Source organism: Dama dama, chromosome 4 (genome assembly GCF_033118175.1).
Source record: "Dama dama isolate Ldn47 chromosome 4, ASM3311817v1, whole genome shotgun sequence".
NCBI lineage: Eukaryota > Metazoa > Chordata > Mammalia > Artiodactyla > Cervidae > Dama > Dama dama.
Window position 1 is genome coordinate 58,486,647 of NC_083684.1, and position 8,440 is coordinate 58,495,086.

The following is an 8,440-nucleotide window of genomic DNA, read 5'->3' on the forward strand; positions in this document are numbered from 1 at the left end:
GTTGGTCATAACTTTTCTTCCAAGAAGCAAGCATCTTTTAATTTGATGGCTGCAGTCACCATTTGCAGTGATTTTGGAGTCAAAAATAAATAAATAAATAAAATCTATCACTGTTTCCATTATTTCCCCATCTATTTGCCATAAAGTGATGGGACCAGATGCCATGATCTTAGTTTTCTGAATGTTGAGTTTTAAGCCAAGTTTTTCACTCTCCTCTTTCACTTTCATCAACAGGCTCTTTAGTTCTTCTTTGCTTTCTGCCATAAGGGTGGTGTCATCTGCATCTCTGAGGTTACTGATATTTCTTCCAGCAATCTTGATTCCAGCTTGTGCTTCATCCAGTCCGGCAGTTCTCATGATGTTCTCTGCATATAAGTTAAATAAGCAGGGTGACAATATACAGCATTGATGTACTCCTTTCCCGATTTGGAACCAGTCTGTTGTTCCATGTCTAGTTCTAACTGTTGCTTCCTGACTTGTATACAGATTTCTCAAGAGGCAGGTCAGGTGGTCTGATATTCCCATCTCTTTAAGAATTTTCCACAGTTTGTTCTGATCACAGAGTCAAAGGCTTTGGCATAGTTAATAAAGCAGTAGATGTTTTTTCTGGAACTCTCTTGCTTTTTTGATGATCCAATGGATGTTGGCAATTTGATCTCTGGTTCCTCTGCCTTTTCTAAAGCCAGCTTGAACATCTGGACATTCACGGTTCACGTACTGTTGAAGCCTGGCTTGGAGAATTTTGAGCATTACTTTACTAGTGTGTGAGATGAGTGCAATTGTGTGGTAGTTTGAGCATTTTTTGGGATTGCCTTTCTTTGGGATTGGAATGAAAACTGACCTTTTCCAGTCCTGTGGCCACTGCTGAGTATTCCAAATTTGCTGGCATATTGAGTGCAGCACTTTCACAGAATCATCTTTCAGGATTTGAAATAGCTCAACTGGAATTCCATGACCATAGACGTGGGTTAGGGAATGATTGTTTACTGGGCACAGAGTTCCTATTTGGGATGTTAAGTAAAATTCAGGTAAGTAAATTAAAAAATTAATTTGGCTTACTCAACAGTTCATGAATCAAACTACATTCCATCCACCAGCAGAAAGGTGCTCCGTGGAGCTGTAAAAAGAAAAGTTTTTTTGTTTGTTTGTTTAATATTTATTTGTTTGCTTGGCTTAGCCAGATCTTAGTTATAACAGCAGGATCCTTTAGCTGTGGCACGCAAACTCTTAGTTGTGGCGTGTGGGCTCTAGTTCCCAGACCAGGGATTGAACCTGGGCCCCCTACATTGGGAGCACAGAGTCTTAGCCACTGGACCACCAGGGAATCCCAAAAGAAAAGTCTTTTATGGGTGGAAAGAGGGTGGGGAAAAAAGTTATTAGAAAAAAAAAAAACACCTTTTTTTCAGACAAAGTAACCCTCCTAATGGGAATGGAAGGATCTATTGGGCTATGAGCTCACTGGTACTGACCGGGTAATTCTAGGTTGACTGGTCAAAGGTCACATTCCTGGAGACTGAGACTACAATTGGGTTAGATATTGTCTTGTTTTCCTGGCATGGGGTTGAGCACAAGTGACTCCATTTTGAGCCTGCTATCTTCTTTTTAAGGGGGCTTCCCAAATGGCTCAATGGCAAAGAATCTGCCTTCAGTGCCGGAGACTTGTGTTTGATCCCTGGGTTGGGAAGATTCCCTGGAAGAGGAAATGGCAACCCACTCCAGTAGTCTTGCCTAAAAAGTTCCATCGAAAAGAGTAGGACTTGACTAATCCATTGAGCATGCATGTCTTCTTTTTAACCATCCCCTAATTTTGATTAGATTCTCAGCCTGAGAGATATGATTAAACCTTAAGGCATTAGTGCCACTCGAAGCTACTGCTCTGTAGTTCTCTGAGCTCTTATTGATCCTTGGTGCCAAATTCCCAAGTCCTGATGTTTTTGCTTAATCTGTGATCCTCGCAGCCACAACTTCAGATTCACATCTTTTACGCTGGACATTTTCTTTGTTTCTTTTCTGATATCCCAGGGAGAACGCTTATTTGGTGATTATCGGCTATGAACACACAATTAAAACTTTTGACAGAGTATGAGAGAGTACAGTGTACCAGGGAGATGACTGTGGTTTTTATAAGCAGGATATTTCTTAGTGTTCAGAGTGCACTTTGGCGATGTGATCATCAAGACCCAAGCCAATCAAATCAAATAAGTCAAAGAAAAACTCCACTAAAAGAATGATCTTTATATGTATATATAAAGATCATTATATATTATAATATATTATATATTATATAATTTTATTTATTTATTTATTGGCTGTACTGGATCTTTGTTGCTACTCAGGCTTTTCTCTACTTGCAGCAAGTAGGGGCTACACTCTAGTTGCAATGCACGGGCTTCTCTTGTTGCTAAGCATGGGCTCTAGGGTGCATGGGCTTCAATAGTTGGGGTTCCCCACCTCTAAAGTGTAGGGTCGATAGTTTTGGCACATGGACTCAGTTGCTCTGAAGCATGTGGGATCTTCCCAGACCAGGGATCAAACCTGTGTCTCGTCCATTAGTGGCAGATTCTTTACCACTGAGCCACCTGGGAAGCCCAGAGAGTGATCTTCTTAAGCCAGGTGGCCTCCTCAATGATCTTACGTACCTGAGTTTCAGCTTCCCCAAAGTGTTAACCCAGGTACAACAGGTGGTGTTGGCCACAGACACCGCCTCACTCAGCTAAAAGATAATCAAGGACTGTCCTGTTACCGGGAACAACCTTGACCAGGGTCTAAGGACCTTTGTTGGGCAGCTGTGGTCTTAGCAATGGAGATTACAGTATCTTCAAGAGTTAAGATGTTTGAAGTCGTATTCCCATTTACAGTTAATCCTAACTGGAAAAGTAGGGCCATGCCAAAGGACGTGAACCTTGAATCATGAATGCCTCCTGGTAGTTCCTTTCTAACTAGACAGTGTAGGTCAAGGGGATTCAATCAATGAAATGCCTTCATTCCTTTGTCCACAAAGTTAGGGGCACAGTTAGATAATCTAAGAGGAATTACCCAGCTGTACACCAGTCATCTAGGCATTCACACACCCTACGAGAATGATAACCATTACAGACAAAGACAAAACTTGTTGCAGGACAGACTATTATTCCCCTTATGCGGATACTATAAATAGATCCATTCAAAGGCATGGCTGTGTTTACCCATTCAAGCCAGAGGTCAGTTAGGTTTTTAGTGCATACGGGAAGAAAATCTAGCCTGCAACAGAGTCATTTTAAATCCCTTGCAAAGATGGGAGCTGCTGGTGAGAATGTTTAGTGAGTGGGAATAGATCTGATCTAGATAATCATGAGTAGGTGGTGGGTGCAAGTGTACAAAGATTTACATAGGTGTGTATGTGTGTGTGTGTGTGTTAAGTCACTTCAGTTGTGTCCGACTCTGTGGCCCTATGGACTGTAGCCCACCAGATTCCTCTGTCCTTGGGATTCTCCAGGCAAGAATACTGGAATGGCTTGCAATGTCCTCCTGCGGGTTACATAGGTATTCCTGTGTAATTGGGTAAGCACAGGCATAACAAGAGAGAGGAAAAGACAAGGCGCTGGATATTCTGGCCATAACAGCTGAGACTTCTAAGGGGAGTCAATCATGGTTTGCAACGACATTGTGGATAGAAGAGAAGTGGGTCACAGGAAGGATCAGCGGGGATCTCTCGAATCATAGACAGGTGAGTTTTTGATGACAAATTCAGCAGTCTGAAAGGTTGCTCCACTTAGCAATGGCCTGGGAGATAACGATGAGGGCATTATCTCGCTAGGCCAATGCCAGAGTAAAGAGAAGAAAGGGTTTCACATTTAGCTAAAATATGAACTGGTCTTTTTTTTTTTTTGGCAGCTCTTGGGTTTTCTCTAGTTGCAATGCACAGGCTTGGTGGCCTCATGGCATGTGGCCATGGTTCCCTGACCAGGGATAGAACCCAAGTCCCCTGCATTGGAAGGCAGAGTTTTTTTTAAACCTAATAACAAGCTTTTAGTTTTCTTTTTTTAATTTATTTTTGGCTGAACTGGGTCTTTGTTGCTGCACACAGACATTCTCTAGATGCAACATGCTAAGTCACTTCAGCCATGTCCTACTCTTTGTGATCCTATGGACTATAGCCCGCCAGGCTCCTCTGTCCATGGGATTCTCCAAGCAAGAATACTGGAGTGGGTTCCCAGGCCCTCTTCCAGGGGATCTTCCCGACCCAGGGATCAAACCCAGGTCTCCTATGGCTCCTGCATTAGCAGGCCGATTCTTTACCACTAGCGCTACCAGGGAAGCCTCGTTGCAGCAAGCAGGGGCTACGCTAAGTTTGCAGTGTGCAAGCTTCTCATGGCGCTGGCTTCTCTTCTCATGGAGCACAGGTTCTAGGGTGCACGGGCTTCAGTACTTGTGGCACACCAGCTTAGTTGCCCTACGACATGTGGCATCTTCCTGGACCAAGGATCGAACCAGCGAACGCTGCACTGGCAAGTGGATTCTTTACCCCTGTACCACCAGGGAAGTCCCTGGCACAGGTATATTTTAACAAGGTTGCTTGCTGCCAAAAGACATCTCTACTGCAAAAAAAAAAAAACAAAAAACTGAGCTCTGAATTCAGTGGCACCATGGTGAAGGATATCCAGGGGACAGTCCCTAAAACAAAGGGACCAGGCAGCTGCTCAGACTTGTCCACAGACTCTCAGTGTCAGCAAGGGGCCAACGAATCACCAGCAAAGTCCATCTGGACCTTTATCTCCGGGATGGCTCACCAAATTCGTTACTGAACCAGGTTCATTTGCCCACAGTGAAGCAAGCCAAAGGCCGAGACACTAAGGTTTGCAACAGAAAAAGTTTATTCACAAAGCAGCCAAACGAGACCTCAAATCCATAAATCCTGCTCCCCCATAGGTGAGGAACTTGGAATATCTGTGGGTGAAAAAGTTAAGGTGGTCATAAGCGTGGGGAAAGGAGATTGGAGGTAGAGGAAAAGGTGAAGTAACTGGCATTCTGCACAGATGTCTCTGAATTGTTAATACATGAGATGCTAATTATTAATACATAATTCTTCATGAGATGCATGTTAAAAAATGGAGGTGCTTTAGCACAATCTGAGGGGCTTCCCCAATGGCCCAGCAGTAAAGAATCCGCCTGCAATGCAGGAGACGCAGGAGAGGAGGGTTTGATCCTTGGGTTGGGAAGATCCCCTGGAGGAGGAAATGGCAACACACTCCAGTATTCTTATCTAGAGAATCCCATAGAGAGAGAAGCCCGAAGGGAAACAGTCGCGAAGAGTCGAACAGGGTTGAGCACACACCGCGCACTCCGAGACTGGAGTTTTTGCCCCTCTGATGTCAAAAGGGCATCTGTTGGACACTTGTGAAGGCCCAGTTTTACGGCCGGTCGTCCCAATCAGTCTCAACTGACTCGGACAGGACAAGAACTGACTCCAAGTTCCTGAAAAACAGCTTAAGCCCCCATGACTATAGTGACCCATAGGTCAGTGGTGTTATCTATAGGGGTGGTTAAGGCATGAAAAAAAAAAAAGGCAAGCTTGGTCAGTGAAGGCAAGTTACAAGTGGAGATTTGTTTATTTTTTTAAACAAGGTATTTCCTTAGTTGCTGTTCTGTAAGACCAGCTCAAGAATTTGTTAGTCACCAATTTCTGTTAACCCCGTGGAGCACAGTTTTAGTTATAGCCTTATAGTTGGGGTAGGCACTAGCCACTGAATCCACTTGTGTGCAGGCAATGAAAGTCTGAAAGTGGTAGTTGCTCAGCTGTGCCTGATTCTTCGTGATGCCATTGACTGTAGCCCACCAGGCTTCTCAATCCATAGAATTCTCCAGACAAGAATACTGGAGTGGGTTGCCATTTCCGCCTCCAGGGAAATCATGCCGACCCCATGGTTCAAACCCCGCGTCTCTTGCATCTCCTACATTGGCAGGCGGGTTCTTTACCACTGGCGCCACCTAGGAAGCCCTTAGTAAATTTATAGAGGGGAAAATTAGGATCTGCAGTAGCCAGCCAGGATTAGAAATCCACCAAGCTGTTGCCTAGTTGTGGGTCAAGGAAATTCTTGGGTTACCTTAATCTGTTTGGGAGACAATTGGATTCCTTCAGCACTTCGATTATGACCTAGGTAATAAACAGTGTCTAGAGATAGTTGTTACGTTGCATTAGAGACTTCATGTCTCTTTTCAACTAACCGTTGCAGCAAATAAATAGAATCGTTTCTGGACGCCTCTTGGGGAACTGAGCACAGCAAGAATTCATCTATATATTGTAAGAGGGTCAATTTCCTGGGGAAGTGGAGGGAGCTCAGACCTTGGTGGAGCACTTGGGAGAAATAAGAAGGGGTCTCCGTGGACCCTCGGCACATGAATGTCCAAGTGTATTGTTGATTGTTTCAAGTAAAGGCAAATAGATGTTGGCGGTTGGGGTCCACAGGGATGCTGGGGGGGAAAAAAGCCAAGCAAAGAGCTACAGCAGTGAACCACTTTGAGCCTGGTGGAATTAGTGATAAAAGAATGTTTGTGTTTGAAACAACTGGGAAGCGGGGAATAACTCTTATAAACAGCTTCCCAACCATTAGATTTTTTTTCCCCCTGTGCTGGGTCCTCACTGCTATGCGCAGGCTCTGGCAATGGTGAGCTGGGGCCACTCTCTAGTTGTGGTGTGGTAGCTTCTTTTGTTGGAGAAGGAAATGGCAACCCACTCTAGTGTTCTTGCCTGGAGAATCCCAGGGATGGCGGAGCCTGGTGGACAGACTGAAGCGACTTAGCAGCAGCAGCTTCTCTTGTTGCAGCTCACAGGTTCTAGAGCGGGGGGCTCAGCAGGTGTGGCCCACGGGCTTAGTTGCCCCATGACACGTGGGATCTTCCCGGACCAGAGATCAAATCTGTGTCTCCCACACTGGCAGGCAGACTCTTAACCACTGGACCACCAGGGAAGTCCTCATTAGGTTTTCTAATCATCCAGATCAGTGTTATAGGGGCTTGTACAGGAAATGATTAACCTTGGTGATTAGATTGTCTATTGTTGGTGTGAGGCCTTGTATGGATTCAGGCTTTAATGAATATTGAGGCAGTTTAGAAAGAGGTCTAACCACATATGTCAGAAATTTTACCGGCTCTGCACTTTTTGCTTTCCCAAAGTCAGGATTAGAAATAGCCCATAGATTCAGTATTCTTGCCTGGGAAATTCCTATGCAACAGAGGAGCCTGGCGGACTACATTCCATGGTGTCACAAGACTCAGACATAACTTAGCGACTAAACAACAAAAATGGTTTAGTTATGAAGGCAAGTTACAGTAAACAGATCAATTATCGTTAAGTATTAAATGCTAATATAAAAGACAAGATCTCACTGTTTCATAAATAAAGCTTAAAATGCAAAAAAAAAAAAAAGAAAAGAAAAGAAAAAGAGAGAGAGAAATAACCCATAGATTTGGGGGCACCTCTGTTAAACTAGAGAATTTTTGTTGTAATTCTTTCTCTTCTATATCAAGGACAGATTGTAAAGAACATAAAAGATCAGGTTTAAGCCATAACCTGCCAGCAAAAAGCCCTAACTTCATTAGCCAGAGTAGTACTAGACAATAAGATTGCTTGTCATTGTAAGAACATGGATTCAGTCTCACAGAAAACATTTTCTCATGGATCCTATAGGAATAAGGTCAACATTGGAGGGATTGCTTAAATTCGGTAACCGTGTCTTGTGCTGCTAGGATTTATATTCCTTCTTGTCATAACTCTGTTCTTGTTCCATTCAGACCCATCAGTTTTTGCAGTTTTTGACCTCTGAGGTCCCAGTTAGCAACAGCCCTCATGGATTCAAAACAAGACAAGCAAACACATGTACCTTAATATATCGGTGATAACCAAGAGATGTTACTGCATCCTGACCCAGAATGTATACATGTATACATGTATACACCATGACCAATTCCCAACATGGAACTGGGGACTAGGGAAAGGACTGAACCAGCAGACTCCAAAGAATGAGAATTGCAGGTTCCTTCCAGACAAATGGGAAACTGCAGTGGTCACCAGCTGTTCCCGACATGGAACTAGTGATTCCAGACAAATGGGAAAACTAACTGGAAAGCCAACTAGGTCAGGAACGTGACGCAAATAGAACAGAACTCAGAACCAAGAAGAACTCACCCAGGGTCCTCGGAAATGGCCAGAAAGACAGTCAGCTCAAAGGGTTCACGGGTGCCACACCTATATTTCCTGTTGTCTTCAAAGCCATCAGAAATCTCCTTTGTCCTGCTGCGGCCACCAAATCTGTTAAATAACACAAAGTCCCAACTCGGTAAATTTAAAGATCAAACTGGCTTTATTCAATGATTCATGCATCAGGCTACATCCCATCTAGCCATAGAAAGGATCTCCACTCAGCTGTAGAAAAGGGAAGTTGTTAAAGGCAGAAAGGGAGCT